The sequence below is a fragment of the Ammospiza nelsoni genome, chromosome 19, assembly GCF_027579445.1.
Source record: "Ammospiza nelsoni isolate bAmmNel1 chromosome 19, bAmmNel1.pri, whole genome shotgun sequence".
NCBI lineage: Eukaryota > Metazoa > Chordata > Aves > Passeriformes > Passerellidae > Ammospiza > Ammospiza nelsoni.
Window position 1 is genome coordinate 11,110,926 of NC_080651.1, and position 18,555 is coordinate 11,129,480.

The 18,555-nt window shown below is 48.9% G+C and overlaps 1 pseudogene; it reads left to right on the forward strand.

The window, feature by feature from the left end:
• The first annotated feature begins 6,017 nt into the window (after positions 1-6,017).
• On the forward strand, positions 6,018-10,751 carry LOC132081790 (zinc finger protein 664-like; annotated as a pseudogene).
• Positions 10,752-18,555: the final 7,804 nt, after the last annotated feature.

An 18,555-nucleotide genomic window follows, 5' to 3' on the forward strand; every position in this document is an offset into this window, starting at 1 on the left:
GGCTCTGTGCCAGGGTCTCTGAGCCCCCTGGCAGGGGTCTGGGCTGCTCAGGACAGCCAGAGGGATGTCCTGGGTCCTGACAAATCTTGGTTCCACAACAATGACAAATCCTGCTTCAGAGCCTAGACATAACAACAAAATTTCAAGTGTTATGTTTGCCCAATTATCCCAACATAAAAAGGCCAAACAATATTAAAAATAGTAACAATTTTAATTAAATAGTTTAAAAAATATATAAACAAGGGATAATTTGGTTCAAATAATAGCGCATAAGCAAAAACAACCGCGGGGTACGGAGGGCAGAGTTCAATGACCCTTGCCACTTCACGTACAGGCTTGCCAAGTGGAAGTCACCCCTTATATGCCATGTGTCAATGCCATCTCCTCCTATTTTCCGTTCGTCACTTTTCTGTCTCCGCCTTCATTACCACCTTTATCACGCATGCGCCATCACTCGGTTTGGTGGTCGCACAAGTCTTTGGGGGTCGTCACTGATGAAGGCCCTGTAGTCTTCTTCGTTGTCCTTTAATTCACCTTTGGGTTACACATGCGCACCAAGCCAGTACAATGTAAGCCAAGACTAATGTATCACTGCATCTACATATCAAAGCAATAAGTCCCTTATAATTAGCATTTTCTTGGACCCAACCAGGTTCTTGGTCATTTTTAGCAACTGTATCTTCAGCTTCTTTCCTGTGGTCCTTGAGAACATCTGCTGGGAAGGGGGGGTGGGTGGAGCCCCTCCTTTCCCTCTCTTCTTTGGCATTACAACTTTTAGCTATTAACTATTTTATTATTCTCAAATATTAATTACTGTATCAATATTGATTACTGTTTCAATTTTTATCAGCACGAATCATACCTATTTATCACACAAGTACATCTTAATCCCCGAGCCCTGAGCCCCCTGTCCATCGCTAGGGACTCTGGGGTTTCCCCCCCTGCCCCAGTGTAGGATTGATGGGGGTAGCACAGTCGGGATGGACAGAGATGAGAGATCTCTGCAGCCAGGTCGTGGAACTTGGGTTTATTGCAAAGGGCTTGGGTGCAGGACCCTGCTGGGATTTGGGGTTTATTGCACAGGGCCTGGGTGCAGGGCCCTGCTGGGATTGGGGTTTATTGCAAAGGGCCTGGGTGCAGGGCCCTGCTGGGATTTGGGGTTTATTGCAAAGGGCCTGGGTGCAGGGCCCTGCTGGGATTTGGGGTTTATTGCAAAGGGCCTGGGTGCAGGGCACTGTCGACGGAAGGAGACCCAGACATCAATTTGATCATCACAGGCCCAATTTCATTGATCAGTACGGCGGGTTAAATACAGTTAATAATGAGCTTCATACATATTGCAAAAGTTGAGCTCAGGATTGGTCAGTTACATATCAGCACCTACGCCTACTTCTGCATTCCTATGGTTCTACTTTTGATACTTTTAACATATTCTCAGGATATATTCAGGACTAATCTCTACTCCCTCTCCTCATGTTGCAGCAAGGTCACTGCTGACCTTTCCTTTTAGCTTGCTGACTGCTGACTTTTCTCCTTCAGCTTAACCAGCGGCATCATTTCAGTATGGCCTTTCTCAGCTAACCAATTATTAATAATACTCTCCACAGGGCACTGCTGGGATTTGGGGTTTATTGCAAAGGGCCTGGGTGCAGGGCCCTGCTGGGAGCTGCAGCCACAGCTCGGAGCAGGCCCGAGAGAAGAGAGGGGGAGAGAGGATGAGAAGGTAAGAGAGTAGAAGCGTAAGAGAGTAAAAGGGCTAAAAGCATCAAAGGCAAGAGCTAGGAGACAAGAGGTAAGAGCAAGAGTAAGAGAGGTAAGAGCTAAAACAGCAAAGTTCCCATTACAATATAATTAATCTTCTTCTGTGTTGAATATTCTGATTCTCACTAACCAATCTAATACAAGATACAAATCCTACAGCATTTTCATACCACCTATAAGAATCATTACATTACCATACTGTGCTACATTTTAAACCCTAAAAACTCCTCTGTGGTCCCCTTCAGTAGGGGCTGCTCTGACCCTGGGACCTGCCTGCAAGCAGAAGGAATTGTTCCATCAAAAGGGGATTACTTTCAGCGGCCACACCGTTGTTTTCCCGTTGTTCAGTAACTAAGGGATCTCATAGCTTGCTTTCATTTCAAACTCGCTTATAGTTTCCATATTCTTAAAATCTTTTGCCAGACAATCATATTTGTAAGGCTTTCCTGTTTCATCTTCCCCAACACCCCAAAGCCGGCGCTGCTGCGGCCGTGGGGCAGAGGGGGTGCGAATGGGGGATCCGGGATTGGAGCGGGAGGAAGGGGAGGGAGAGGGGAAGGGGAGGAGCAGGAACAGGAGCAGCACGGAGGGAGCAGCCCGAGGAGGAGCAGCAGCCGGGAAGGAGCATTGCGGGGTTCCACGGCGAGCCCGCAGATCGGCTGGGCCCGGCAGCATCGCATTGCCCCGCGTCCCACAGGTGAGCGCCGAGGGGAAGCGGCAGCTCCGGGAGGGGTTTTGGGGGGGAAGAGGGGGATTTTGCTGGGGTTTGGACGTTGCCGATTCCGGAGTTATGAAAAGTGCGTATTATATGGCTCTATGCAGATATTTACTGTGGGAATCCATAAAATCAGAGGGGTTTGGGAAAGCTGCAAAAGGCAGGCCTCAGAGACAGCAGAACTGTGAGTAGAGCGCAGCCATGAGATAGGTCAGCAGAAAAATTGTTTAAACTGTAGAAAAAGAAAGGGCAAATAGAACAATGGCCTGTGTATTAATGCTTGTCTGAATAGCTCTCTAAGCTGCAGAAAGTTTATCTAGCAAGATATTAGGAAGGTTAAAGCTTAAGAATGGAGCTCTGTGTGTTGTGTTTTAAGGCTTACAAGCAGGTATTGTATTCGAAATAAACAAGCATTGTTTTAAGCAAAGGTATGTGTGCTTATGGTGTGTGAAAAATTTTAAAAGTTTAGTAGTAATAAAATGTTTCTAAAAATAGTAATACAATTAGAGTAGTAATAATTTGGACAATTTGAATTAGGACAATACGAGACAACAAATACAAAGAGTTACGGACCTCTGGGTACCTTTTTCTGGGCAGCATGAGCCCGAAAAAGGACCCCCGCTAACAAAGATTAACCCTTAAAAACAATAGTCCATTGCATATTCATGCACTTCATACATGATGCATAAATTCCATTCAAACACAGGATTCTGTCTGGTCAGTGTCAGCTTCTTCCTCTGAATCCTAACAGCACCTTCGAGGCAGGAAGAAGTTCGTTTCTTCTGGTAAGAGAGCAATAAATTCTTTTTCTCTTGAAAGATTCAGGTGTCCTGTGGCTGCTATCTCGCTGGAAGTCCTTTCTTTAAAAAAGTATCCTACATGGCATCGTTTCTATTTTAACAATTTTTATAACCTAAAACTATATTTAACATGGTACTTAAGAGAATTAATACAGCATTACTTTCTAACACAACACATATAATATTCATTTAATATTTGCAAAAAGTCAATCATAAAATACAGGCATTTTCACATTTATCATATGTATTTTGGTATACTGATTAGTAGTGCTGTATTAACAGTTTAATAATAAATGTAGTCTTGTAATTAAAAGGTAACTTTTGTAGTTAAAAGAAGAACTATGTCAGTGAGGTTTTTTTAAAGAAAGGAATGAGGCACTTGCATCAGATAGCAGCCACAGGACACCTGAATCTTTCAGAAAAAAGAATTTTTTGCTCTCTTACCAGAAGAAACGAACTTCTTCCCGCCTCAAAGGGGCTGTTAGGATTAGAAGGAAGAAGTTGATGATAGCCAGACAGAATCCTGTGTTTGAATGGAATTTATGCATCATGTATGAGGTGTAGGAATGTGCAACGGGTTATTGTTTTTAAGGGTTAATCTTTGTTAACAGGTGCCCTTTTTCAGGCTCGTGCTGCCCAGAAGAAGGTACCCGGACATCCATAATTCTTTGTATTTGTTATCTCGTATTGTCCTAATTCAAATCGTCCAAATTATTGTTACTCTAATTGTATTACTGTTTTTAGAACCATTTTATTACTATTAAACTTTTAAAATTTATAAACAAGTGATTGGCGTTTTTCACAGGAGTTGAGTCCCAAATATATTTTGGTGTCGCTGAGAGAGGTATTTTAAATTTATTTGATGAAGGGGATACTTTTGGATCTCTCAGGAGTGCAAAGGGGAGCAGGGGAAGCGCTGAGTGCCTAGAGTGGGGGGATGCTGGAGAAAGGGGACCCTGGAAAACCTGATGTAAAATTTCAATAGCCAATGTGAATTTTACTTCTATACCTTTTATTTTAAAGCAAGCACGCAGCGCTGGGTGGCTGGGGAGTCACTGCTCCACTCATAGCACACACAGTTCAGTAAAGTATATATACTGTTTTTAAGCCTACAAAGCATTTTCCAATGTGCTCGGTTAGTCCAAATTAGCAAATATCAATAAGCTGGGAGCAGTAATTTCACAATATTTCTAGGCGGTCATTGATTGCTATCCTTCTTGTGATTGTCTGGAGGGAGGCCTTGCAAGTGGTGTCTGCTACATGATTTTGTCAAGTGCATCAAGCTTGTTATTATACATAAGCTTTTAATTGCTTTGTTGCAATATCTCTTAGCTTTACCCCAACTTCCTCTATTTTATTCTAAGCATCAGTCGTCTTGCTGCCTCATCTCTTTTGCTCTACTATACTTCTTTGATTTTGATGCTTTATTTGTCTATTTGGTCAGAAAGTTTCAAAACCTTTCTTTGTGTCTGTTTTGGACACAGCAGATAGAAGCATTTGCTGATTCCATTCCCAACTGGCACGTGTCACAAAAACAATTTCCACAGAATCAGGGGAGGGTGAGCCCTGGGACCCCCAAAACCCCCTCAGCATGCCTGAGCAGGACCCGGGAGAGGGGGAATGCCCAGGACCCATGGGCCCCCAGCAGCTGTGAGAAGAGGGACCCCCATAACCCCACAATAAGGACACTGGAAATGGGGCACTCCTGGGAGAGGTTTTTGGAATTCCTGATTTTTGGAGGTATTTCTGGCCATCAGACACTCAGTGACTTCTAGAGATGGACTTGGCCAGTGGGACCTTCAAAGCCAATGTCCTGGCTTAGGGCAATTTTGGGAGGAAAAACTCTAAAGGTGTTTCCTGTAGAAGAGCAAAGTCAAGTGGCCCCACCTCCAGCTGGTTCTGGAAAAGTATTTGCTTTGAGTGAAGTGGAAAAAACTGTTTATTGAACAGGCAAAGCACTCACCAGCCCCAAAAATGAACAGTATTAAACAATAAAATCTCTTGCTGCTCCAAAAGAGATGACAAACTCACAAAGTCCCTCCATGAGCTGTAGCTTGGCTTGCTCAGTCTCTTATCAATCTCCTATGAGTCTCTCTGGTGCTGGAAATGCTGTGGCCCAGCCCCAGTGGGGCACAGGTGTGAGCACCTGGTGCTCTTCTGGGTGTTCAGTCCAGAGCAGGTTTAGACAGGTCCAAAGAAAAGGAAAAACTAAAACCCACCGTCCAGGGAACTTCTCGCCTCTGCTAGCTCAAACTAACCAAAAGCAAAGGAGGGCTCTGTCCCGCTGTCTGTCCATCTGCAGACAAGAGAGGAGCAGGAATGTGGAGGAGTGAGAGAGGTTCTGAAAACAAACTCTGTGCTTCTTCTTCCTCCCTCTCTGCTCTCAGAACCAGTGTTAAAGGTGCAAAGCTTATTTCAGGCAAATGGGGATACGAGCATCATAATTTCACCCCTGGGACCCCCAAAAGACCCTCAGCCTGTGTAAGCAGGACCTGGGAGAGGGGGAATACCCAGGACCCACAGCTCCCCCAGCAGCTCTGAGAAGAGAGACCCCCATAACCCCAAAGTGAGGACACTGGAAACAGGGAACTCCTGGGAGAGGTTTTTGGACTCCTTGATTTTTGGAGGTATTTCTGGCCACCAGACACCCAGTGACTTCTAGAGATGGACTTGGCCAGTGGGACCATCAAAGGCAGTGCACTCACATCTTGTTTTTCCGCCAAACCAGGATTTCCCATTCCCAAACCTCATCTGGATGGAGAAGGCTGCGAGGAAGAGGAAGATGCCCCAGGGCACTGAGGCAGGTGAGAAGGAAGTCGGTGCCCCTTTTCCCCTCTCTCCTGCTCCATCTCCCAGCCCAGCACGGCTCCGGCTGCAGCACAGCCCCACTGCTGATGCTGTCCAGCCAGGGATGCACTGGGGGGATCTCCTTCCCCTTCCCTCTGGCACGGAGGCAAATCCCATCCTCTCCTTGTCCTTCCTCCCCCAGGGAAGGAGCTGAGGATGGAGACCAGGGAGGACAAATCCCCACAGCAGAACCTTGTGGCAGAGGCCGTTTTGAGCAGCTCCAGGGCACAGGAATCCAACGGGGAGGAAAAGCCCCAGAGATCCCTCAGGAGGAGAGGCTGCAAACCCAGCCCAGGGTGCTCTGAGGTGGAAAGACTCAGCCTGTGCCAGGAAGGCAGCCAGAGATCTGGCCAGAGCACTGAGGTGGTGTTCCATGAGCAGCTTGATGATGGCAAGAAGCCCCACCAGTGCTTGGAATGTGGGAAGAGTTTCGGCAGGAGCGACCACCTGCTCATCCACCAGAGGACCCACACCGGGGAACGGCCCTATGAGTGTGGGGAATGTGGGAAGAGCTTCAGGATCAGCTCCCACCTGATCGTCCACCAGAGGATCCACACCAATGAACGGCCCCACAAGTGTGGGGAATGTGGGAAGAGCTTCAGGATCAACTCCAACCTGATCGTCCACCAGAGGATCCACACCAATGAACGGCCCTATAAATGTGGAGAATGTGGGAAGAGCTTCAGGAGGAGCTCCAGCCTGAAACTCCACCAGATGATCCACACTGGGATACGACCCTTTGTGTGTGGGGAATGTGGGAAGGGTTTCCGTGACAGTTCCCGCCTGATCATCCACCGGACAATGCACACTGGGGAGTGCCCCTACACGTGCTCAGAGTGTGGGAAGAGCTTCATTGAGAACTCCAGCCTGATTCTGCACCAGAGGATCCACACTGGGGAGAGGCCCTACAAGTGTGGAGAATGTGGGAAAAGCTTTAGGCAGAGCTGCCATCTGAATGCCCACCAGAGGATCCACACTGGGGAGAGGCCCTATAAGTGCAGGGAATGTGGGAAAAGCTTCATCGACCCCTCCAGCCTGACTGTCCACCAGAAGATCCACACTGGGGAGAGGCCCTACAAGTGCGGGGAATGTGGGAAAAGCTTCAGTCAGAGCACTAGGCTGATTCTGCACCAGAGGATCCACACCAGGGAGAGGCCTTACAAGTGTGGGGAATGTGGGAAATGCTTCAGGCAGAACTCTAGGCTGATTGCCCACCAGAGAATCCACACTGGGGAGAGACTATGAGTGTTCTGAGTGTGGGGAGAGGTTTCAGAGCCGATACCGTCTCCTCAAGCATCAGCAGATTCACACAGAATAGAGGCCCTTCTGCTGCCCTGACTGCAGGAAGGGCTTTTAGAAAAACTCCACCCTTGTCACCCACCAGTGGATCCACACTGGGGAGAGGTCCTGACAGTGTCCCAAGTGTGGGAAGAGCTTCTCCCAGAACTCTGCCGTGACCCAACACCAAGGGAGGCTGCAGTAAGGGATGCCCAACAAGTGCCCTGTGTGCAGGAAGAGTGTTGCCTTGATTTTTTAAGATTTTCTGAGCCTTCTGATGTTTACATTCTTGTAGCAAACTTTCTCAAACACTTTCTGTAAATAACTTATTGTTTTGCATTCTTTTATAGAAGAAGAAAAATATGATGGACTGTTAGTTTGTCCAGTGTCATTGGAGAGGTGGCACTTTCACCCTCCAATCCACGGTCGCTTTTAGAAAACTATAAATGTTGGAGTCAGGAAATAAACTTCCCTTTTCTTCCCCTTGAGAGCAGCAGTGTGTGCGCTCGTGTTGTTTTGTGTCCTACAGTGACAGGAAGAGCTTTGAGCGCTGCTTCAACTCCATCCCCCAGTGGGGACCCCCACTGGATGGTCCACAGTGACCCTTGCTGGGCGGAGACTTGGTCATCCATGGTCCTGGTGATCCATATTGGGAAGACACCTGGCTGGTGGTCTCCACATCTTCCTGGCTCACCTTGGGCACTTGGACACGGCCAGAGAAAAACCCATTGGGATGCAAACAGACATCAGAATTTCATAGTGGACAGCACAGTTTTTTACTTTCAACCCCAAAAAAGTCTCACCTTTTGCATCCTATCATTCTTCGGGTGGCATCCAGAATTCCAAATGGTGTTGGAGGTCTTTTCCAACCTGAATCATTCCATGATTCTAATTCTCTCTGGCCCACCAGCATCTTCCACAGCCAAATGGTGATTGACTGGGGCAAAACCCAGGATTTTGGAGACAATGGAGTGGAAATCCCTCTAGAAAAGGTCCTTTCTACCCGCCCAGGTACACGGATACTCAGCCAGCATGGACACGTAAATGCTTTTATTTTCTTTCATTTTTCATTATCCTTCACCCAACATTGGGGTAAATATAAAGACATTTAACTAACACATGGATGGTGACATTGTGGGACATGGGTGGGGGCATGGTAGAGATGGGGACAAGGACCTGGGTGGGAACATGGTGGGGATGGGGACAAGGACCTGGGTGGGGATGTGGTGGGGATGGGGACAAGGACATGGCTGTGGATGGTGATATTGAGCATGGGGGATGTCACAGATAGAGATGGTGACATGGGGCTCTATGGCCATGGAGGAGGACATGGGGCACATGGCCATGGATGGTGACACAAGTGGCCTAGAGACAAGTCCATGGGTTGACATGTCCATGCCATGGGGTGTCCTATGGCCAAGGACAACACATCCCCACCACCACCATGATACCGTCCCTTTCATGCTACCATTTATTCCCTGCTCCTCCCCACTGTCACCCCACTGTGAACCCAGCTAGGGAGAGGGGTGGCACTTGGGGACACTCCTGTCCCCACTCCAGCACATACCTGGGGCCAGCAGAGAAGGGGATGAAGGACGATGGGGACCGTTCCTTGCTGTTCTCCAGACTGAACGTCAGAGGACTGAACACCTGGGGTGACACCGACACAGTCACACAGAGGGGACACAGCTGTCACCACCATGGTGACAGGGACACCTCAGAGCGTGGCCCTACCTCAGGCTTGGGCCAAAAGTCTGGGTTGTGGTGGGTCCTGTAGATGCTCATCAGGCAGATGACCCCTGGTGGGATGGGAATGGCCACTTTAGGGACAGCAGATGAGGGTGGGTGGTGACACTGGGGACACCCTGGCCATGCCATACCCTTGGGGATGACACGGCCATCACACAGGGGGATGTCCTCAGTGCAGCGCCGGGACACAGCAGTGACAGGAGGGTGCAGCCGCAGGCTCTCCTTGATGCACATGGTGGTGAAGGGCAGCTGGGACGGGTCCTCCCTGGGGACAAGCGGGGGTGGCACCATGCTCCCAAGCCACATGACTGGGGTGGCCCTGGGGACATCTCACCATTCAATGTCTGCAGTGTCCTGGCCAGCCAGGAGCTCCTGGACCTCCTGGCAGCATCGCTCCTGGTGCTCAGGATGGCCGGCCAGGTTGTAGAAGAGCCATGCCAGGCCACTGGCCGTGGTGTCATGGCCTGTGGGGACACTGGGTGAGTGAGGGGACACTGAAGGGCCTCTTCCCCAATGGCACCTGTGAGCTCGTGCTCACCCTCACACATGAAGATGTCACCCTCAGCCGCAATGTCCTCGTCCGACAGGGTGCGGCCATTCTTGTCCTGCAGGGGCAAGATGAGCCACGGGCCACTGGGGCCACCAGTCTGTGGCCACCTGGGGCCAAATCCCATCCATGGCCACCACCCTATGGCACCACCATCCCACTGGCCACCAGCTCTATGGTCAATGCTGCCCATGGCCACCACTGTTCTCCTGTGGCCACCAGTCTATGCCCAAGCCCCCCATGGCCACCAGCATCCTGCTGGCCTCTATGGCCAACCCTTCCATGACCACCAACACCCTCTTGACCACTTCCATGTCCCCATGGCCACCACCCCAGCCCCACCTTGGTGAGCAGCAGGATGTACTCGCTGGGCCGTCTGCACCAGAGACAATGGGGGGACACTGTGGCCACCAGCATGGATGATAGCAGGACCATTGGGGCCACCAGAATGGCCAACACGGAGAGTGATTGGACGGGATGGCCAGTGGGGACCATGGCAGAGCCAGCACAGCCACCAGGATGGCCAGCAGGGACAATGGTAGGGTCACCAGGGCCACCAGGATGGTGTCATGATCCCCTCGTACAAGCGGGGGTCATGATGGTTCGTTAACTGATCTCAGAGGGCAAAAGCAACACGGAAGGGGATTTTGGTATTAATCAAAACAAATGCACCTCTTGTTGAGAGCCCACAGCAGATGTGATGGAAGGATTAGAAAGGAGAATAAAGGATAGAGAGAGAGAGAGAGAGAGAGAGAGAGAGAGAGGGGAGGAATCGCTGCCAATCAAGAGATGAAACCCTCATGGTCAAGCCAATAGATCGATCTTGTCACGTCAGGGAGAATCTCAAAGTCTTGGTTCTATTATAGTCCTCCACCAAAGGGGGAACAGGTAAGTCTATTGAAACCACCAAGAGGGAACAGAGAAGTTTACAGACAGTCCATGTTCTCAGCAGTGAGCAAGACCAATTGTTTTCTTGGTCCAGGGAACACACCTGCAGGCAACACTTGGCAAACATCTCGCTGCAGTCCGGCCAGCCCCCTGTGTTAGAGTTATAGGGGTCTCAGTCTCAGCCCTTGGGAGGGGGCTTCAGTCTCCGTCCATCACAGTGGTCGTGAGGCAGATAAGGGAAACCTCAGACTGTCTCTTACAGATGATCAATGGGGACAGGTGACACTCATTCCTGGCTGTGGCTCTCGTGGCTGAAGATGCACTTCTGGAGCGTGTCCAGGGCGAGGAGGCTCAGGGGGCTGCAGCACTTCCAACTCCACCGGCCCCAACCAGCTGCCTTTGCTGCTGCCCCCCACTTGTGGGCAAGGACTGGGTTGGGGAGGGAACAGGGAGGGGATCAGGGACAGGGAATAAATTTGGGGGTGGGACAGGGGTGGAGAGGGACAGGAGTTGAGAGGGTGTGAAACAGGAATGTGGTGATGAACGAGGGGTGGGGTTGGGGTTTGGGGGCAGGTTTGAGTTTGGGGTATGGGACAGTACAGAATTTGGGTACAAGATGGGACTCGGGGTGCAGGACAGGACTCAGGATGCAGCAGTGGGTGCAGGAAAAAATTTTGGGTGCAGGACTGTCCTAAGGTGACGTTATGATGCTTGTATCCCCATTCATCTGTTCTGTTTATGCTGGATATTATGTTCTGTGCCTTCAAGACTGGCTCTGAAGAGCGAAGTTTTGTTTTGGTTTTGTTATCAGCCGCTCCCCCATGGCTGGCGGGACACAGAGACAGGGCAGTACATGGTGCTGCTTTTGCTTTTTGCTTGGCTTTTTGCTTTGCTCTTGCTTTTGTTTCTGCTCATTAGTTAGTTTAGCTAAGCACACCAAATGTTTCCCTGGACTGTTTTTCCTTTCCCTTTTTTGGAGCCACTCAAACCTGCTCTGGACTGGGACCTGGGAAACACTGAGAGTTTGCACCTTGTGGCTGCAGCAGCTACCCCAGCACTGGAGGGACTGATAACAGAGCAACCACTCCCAAGAGAGACTTTCTGAATTTGTCATCTTTTTCAGAGTGGTGAAAGAGTGTTGTCACCTGGTATTGTTCATTTTGTGTGCTGGGGGTGCTTTGCCTGTTAAATAAACAGGTTCTTTCCACTTCTCTCCAGGGAATCCTTCCTGACCCGGTTGTGGGGAGGGGCCGTGTGCGTTTCCTTTCTGGAGGAGCCTCTTTGGAGGTTTTCTCCCAGATTTGCCCTAAACCAGCACAAAATTTGGTGCCCAACGTGTGGGGCTTGAGAGAGAGTGGAAAAAACCCTGTTCTGACTGCATTTTGGTTGCCATTACTCTGTGTTGGTATAAAGCAGTTAATGGCCATGTTTTCTGAATTCATAATGTCTCTTGGGGTGGAGGCTTGCATGCATTTCTGGTTCCCAGGTGCAGAGGATCATTAATGGGACATCACACCATGATTAATATGATCAAGTGAAACCAATTTATTACAAAAAGCAAGCCATATTTATACTGTTCTCTATTGTTCATACCTCAAGCTAATACATGATTGGTTAAATCCTTTTTACGCACGCATTTTGACATTTCAGTTAATTTTAGTTAGTCTTTCTTCTTCATGCATCTCACTATGGTTTTCTTGTGTGCCTTTGCATCCTGAACCGTCTGCTGCTGAGCGTGTTCTTCTTCTTTTGTGTCCTTCAAGGGCATAGAGACCTTACTCAGTTTCTGTGAAGGCTGGATTGTGCATATGTTGCATATGTCCATTCTCCTGCAAAAAACCCTCAGCACTCCTCTCAATGCTTTCTGGTCATTCAAGTGCCCTTCAGCTGACTGGTTTCATGCTTCAAGCTTCAGGGAATTGCCTAATATTTCTGAAGCTCAAATAAATATCATCTTAGTCAACATCTTAATTGTGTTTATATCTCACAGAATTACCTTTTCTTTTGTCTTTGTGTGAAACTGTTGCTGTACGGAAATCTCTGGGGGATGGTGGACATATGGTTTTGGGACATCCCAGAGCACTTGGACCTTGGCTCTGCACAGGAGAGCTCTTCATCCCCTTTCTCTCTTTTCCTCCCTCTGGGCATGGAGGGAGCTCCTGACTTCAGTGTGTGACTTGTGTGTGCAAAGAGCAAATCTGGGCAGAATCAGGCCAGGGAGGGTTTGGGGAGACCTTGGGATCTGTGCTGGGCACAGAAGGTGTTTTCCATTGCTCTGAGGCTGTCTGCTGTGGAAAGTGGATTTAATATCCAGCAGAGGAATGACTTTTGCATTTGATGGAACTGTGCTTTCCCTTGGCTTTGTTGGCTGAAAAGATACAGAGGTGCACACACAGAGTTACCAACTCCTGGATTCCAGCAGTGTTCAGACAGAAATTCCAAGAGGAGGTAGGGTCAAGATGTATGCTTGCCTTGTGGTCAGCCTTCAATACCCCTTGGTCTTCCTGGGCCCTTTCCCCAGATGGGACTTGGGCTCATTTGGTCCCTCAGGAGCTGGGCTGGGGCTGCAGAGGTGGCTGTGGAGCATTGCCTGTGCTGTGCCAGGGACTGGCAGCCACTGCTGGGCTGGGATAGAGGCTCTGGGGGGATTGGGGTTCCAGGGAAGGGCAGTGCTGGGGTTCCAGGGCAGGGCAAGGCTGGACCTGCCCCTTCCTCCCTCACACACAAAATGTTTCAAGCCAATGATCTCCTCCAGTCTGTCACTACAGGGAATGCTGGAAGTGAAATCCCAATTGTGGCCATGGGCACCTGGCTGAGAAGGACAGTTCTTTTCCATAGGAAGGAAAGCACAGAGCCTCAGTGTTTGGAAGGCAGGTGAGAGTCTCACTGGGCCAAGGCCAGCCAAACTTGTCAGGAATGGCAGATTTTTTTTGTGAGCAGTCTTTGGATTTAGGGATTTCTGGAGGTGGAAGACCAATCTCAGCCATGCATGCCTGGAGAAGTAGGACAGTTGTTTCTCATAGGGAGGAAAGCACGGAGCCTTCCCCAGTGTTTTGGGGACAGATGGGAGGTGACTCTCCTGAAACCATTGCTTGCCACACTTGTCCTGGCAATATTCCTATAGGAAAAATTTGGAGTTGAAATCCCAGTTCTGGCCATGGGTGCTTAGAAGAGATTGACAGTTCCTTTCCTAGCAAGGAAAGCACAGAGCCCCAGTGCTCCAGGAGCTGATGAGAGGCAGCCCTTGACACCCCAACATCAGCCAGAGCTGTCCAGTGGCCCCTGGGAGGCCAAGCCAGCCAGGCCTATTCCATGTTCCCTCAGTTCCATGGGACCCAATGGTCCCTTGCTTCCATGTGTCCCTGAGGTGCCATAATGCCCCCTTGGTGACACGAGGCCCTGAAGGGTCCCAATGGTCTCCATGGTTCCATCAGGCCCCACAGAGCCATAATGGTCTCTGGGTTCACTGAAGCCCTGCTGTGTCACCAAGGCCCCTTGGTTCCATGGGCTCCAGTGGTGCCACCATGATCCCCTTGGTTCCATGAGGTTCCCTAGTGTCACCACGGTGTCCTTGGACCCTCTGGGACTCTCAGTGTGTTCCCAGTCACCCCCAGCATGGTTACAGACACTCCCAGTATATCCCAGTTGCCCTCAGCACACTCACAGTCATTCCCAGTCACATCCACTTGGCCCAGTAAGGTTCCACTTTCCACCAGTATGATCCCAGTCACTCCCAGTGAAGGGAATGGACCGGGATGGACTGGGACAGGCTGGGATGGACTGGGACACCGGGATACACCAGGATACACCGGGATACACCAGGATAAACTGGGATACACTGGGACACACCGGGACATACCAAGACACACCAGGATACTCCAGGATACACCGGGACACTCTGGGATTCACCGTGCCCAGCACTGGGACCCACTGGGAGCAGGATCAGAGCACACTGGGACTCAGCAGGGCCAGAACTGGGGCAACAGGGATCATAGTGGGACCGACTGGGATATACTGGGAGTGACTGTAACCATACTGGGGGTGACTGGGAACACACTGAGAGCGACTGGAGTCACTGAGTCTACACTGGGGGCAACTGGGATTGACTGGGACTATGCTGGGGAAGACTGGGATCACAATGGATTCATACTGGGATCATACTGGGAGTGACTGGGTCTGTGCTAGGGTGTCGTGGTTTTGGTTTGCTAATATAAGATCTCTTTAATTTTGAGATTTTTTTGGCTAATGCACTAAAGAATGTGGTGGGTTTGGTGTTGGTTAATTACTAATACACTTATTTTTGGTTGTGAGATAGGATTAGGAGAAAGGTAAAGCAGGCTCAAAACTTTAAAAGGGTAGAAAGAAAAATTTTAATAATAGTAAGTAAAAAGAGAAAAAAGGTAGTAAGAATCAAAGCAAACTTTTTAGAATACTTCTCCCCACAACTTTTTCTTTCTCACTGACAATGTAAAGAAACTAAACTTAAGATTTCTAGTCAGTTTACTACCTCTCAAAGAGTCTTTTTTTAGTTCACTTAGGGAGAGAAGTCCGTCTTGATAAAGTTATGGAGACTTTTCTACAAAAGGAAAAAACAGTTTTCTCTTGGTTCTCAATTTTGTCATGAATAACAACCGCCAGGGGAACCTTGCTATCGTAAAATCTTTCTTATTTCTACCTTATTTCTACCTTCCCACAGCTTGGAGATGGGCTATATTGGTTTATGGGGTATTGTTTTAAAGATGAGCTGTTTAAAGGCAAAAGTTCTCATTATCTATCTCTAAAATCACTTTCATCTCTGGGAGCACAGATCTTCATTTTTAGAAGCACAAGACTGTGCTCTTTCTTTGTACAAACTTCTCATGAGATTACAGCTATTTCAACATCTGCTTACTTTAACATAGAAGCCTTTACCTAATATCAATTCAAACACTTTAATTTCCTTATCATTTTATGTATTATAAGGGAAAAGAGTCTTTTCTTTATAGCTTACAAGAGGAATTCAGCTCTAAAAACAAAGCATCTTCTCACCCCTCCCATCTGGGACTTACTTACCTTCTTCTTTATTACCTTTAATGTCTTCATCTTGTTTTTAATATACTTGCATTTTTTTCTTTTCTCTCATTCAAAAGAAGATTGAAGTACTGAAAAAGTTAACATCACGCCTGAAGCCTACCTAACCCACCGGTAACTACTAACAGAAAGGTGTGGCTCAGTTGTGTTCAGATCAGCTTTATAGTTAGTGTTTAGTTTTCTACACCAGCCACAGAAGTCTCTGGTCTCAGCCACGCTAAGAAGAAGAAGCAGCAGCCTGACAGCGAGATCTTCGCAGCCACAGCCAGCCCTGCTCTGGCTAAAGCTCCACAGCCTCCCCTGTCTCCTTGCCCGGCAGCTGCTGAAGCCCAGCCCGGCCAAACCAGAGCCCATGGAGAGAGAAGCCAGCAAGCAGCCCAGAAAATAGAAAAGAAGCCCAGCCTGCAGCAAGATGGCCTGGCCCAGCCCAGCCCAGACACAGAGCAGAAGCCCAAACCGAAACCCAGCACCTCCCTGCCGACCAACAAAGAAAAGAAAAGTTTCTGAATTTTTTCATCTTTACCATATGTGTTTCACAAAAGCACGTCTAGCTTTTCAGCAGCTCAACAGACTGTCAGATACACAAAAAACTTTGCATCACTTCCCTAAATTTCCTCCCATTCCAAAACATAACACAGGGGCCACTGGGAGCAACTGGGATCAGACTGGAGGAAATGGGAGCAACCAGGACCATACTAGGAGCAACTAGGATCATCATGGCATCAGAGTAGGATCATACTGGGAGGGACTGGGTCTGTGCTAGAGGCAACTGGGATCACACTGGGAGGAAATGGAACTATGCTGGGACAAATGGGATCATACTGGGAGCAACTGGCACCACACTGAGGGTGACTGGGATCCTTCTGGAATCATACTGGAAGTGACTAGGAGCAGGCTGAGGGCAATTTGGACCATGGTGGAGCAACTGGGATATACAGGGAGTGACAGGGATCATGCTGGAGGTGACTGGGAGTGGCTGTGAGCAAATGGAATCATACTGGAAGCTACTGGGAGCAACTGGGAGTGAGTGGAAACACATTAGGGACAACTGGGATGTACTGGGAGAGACCAGGAGTGACTGGAATCACAAAAGAACCATAAAGGAAGTCACTGGAATAATACTGGGAGTATCTGGGATTGACTGGAATCCTACTGGGTGTGACTGGAATCCTACTGGGTGACTTGGAGTGACTGGGACCATACTGGGGGCAAACGGCACCGTACTGAGAGTGACTGGGTTCATCCTGGAATCATACTGGGAAGGACTGGAACCATACTGGGAGTGCCTGGAACTATAGTAGGGGTGAATGGGAACACCTGGGATCATACTGGGATCATGCTGAGAGTGACTGGGATGATACTGGGAACATCCTGAGTGTAACTGGAAGTGACTGGGACCATCCTGGGGGTGACTGGGAGCCACAGGGCCCATGCTGGGAGTGACCTGGGGGAACTGGCCCAGCTGGGGCTCAGGGTTGTTCTCCCCCAGGGCTGCCCTGGCTCCTGCTGCTGTCCCTGGCCCCACAGAGCCAAGGGACAGGGGACAGGGACAGGGGACAGGGGCAGGGATGTGGAGAGGTAAAAGGGAGTTCCAGGGGGTCCCTGAGCCCAGGAAAGGGGAGTCCAGGGTTTCCCAAAAAGGGGAGACCAGGGTGGGGACACCGGGGATATTTGAGAACAAGGAGTTCAGGGAGTCTCTTGTTTTGCACAAAGCTGGGGCTGGGGGCTGGAAAAGGCAGGAATGGGGGACCAAGGCATTCCAGGGCATCCCAGGGTCAAGCCAATGGCCAGTCTGGAGGCTGGGAGCCATGGGATGGCCAGGAAAAGGGGAGCAGGGAGGCCTGATGTCCAGAAATGGGGTGTGAAAAATGCCTGTATTTTATTATTGGCTTTTCCAAATATTAAAATGAATAATATATGTGATGTATTAGAAAGCAATGCTGTATTAATTTTCTTAAGTACTGTGTTAAATATAGTTTTAGGTTATAAAAATTGTTAAAATAGAAACTATGCTATGTAAGATGCTTTGTTTAACAGAAAGGGCTTGCAGCGAGATAACAGCCACAGGACACCTAGATCTTTCAGAGAAAAAGAATTTATGGCCTTCTTATCAGAAGAAACAAACTTCTTCCCACCTTGGAGGCACTATTAGGATTAGAGGGAAGAAGTTGACACTGATCAGACAGAATCCTGTGTTTGAATGGAATTTATGCATCATGTATGAAGTGTATGAATATGCAACGGGCTATTGTTTTTAAGGGTTAATCCTTTGTTACCGGGAGTCCTTTTTCAGGCTCGTGCTGCCCAGAAAATGTACCCGAACGTCTGTAACTCTTTGTTTTTGTTGTCGCATATTGTCTTAATTCAATTTGTCCAAATTGTTATTACTCTAATTGTGTTACTATATAACCATCTTATTACTATTAAACATTAAAAATGTTAAAAACAAGTGATTGGCGTTTTTCACAATTTGGTAGCAGAGGATGGTTGCTAACACCTCGCTGCCGGTGCTTTAGGAGAGTCAGAGTGGGGAAGGCGCGCCCTGCCCTCTTTGGCAGCCTCGCTCTGCTTCCCCTGAAGTGACGGACAGACGCAGGTTACGATCTGTGGACAAAAGGAGACAATAAAACAAAGAGAACGGGAAAAGGCTCCCTACAACTGCTGTAATTTGCCCCCTAAGAGTAGTAGTGCGCACGAAGAACCCGGGAAGGAAAAAGGATTGGTAAGTACTTCTGGGGGGGGCAGGCACGGGGGATGAACGCGTGTGAATGAGAGGCGGGCTGCTTGTCCCAGACCTGCACAGTGAGTGCGGAGTCTCCCATGCTGCGTTTCTGACTTTTCGCTGGAAAAGCGGCCAGTAAAGAGACAAAGCGACTCATAAGAGAGTGAAAGAATCCCCC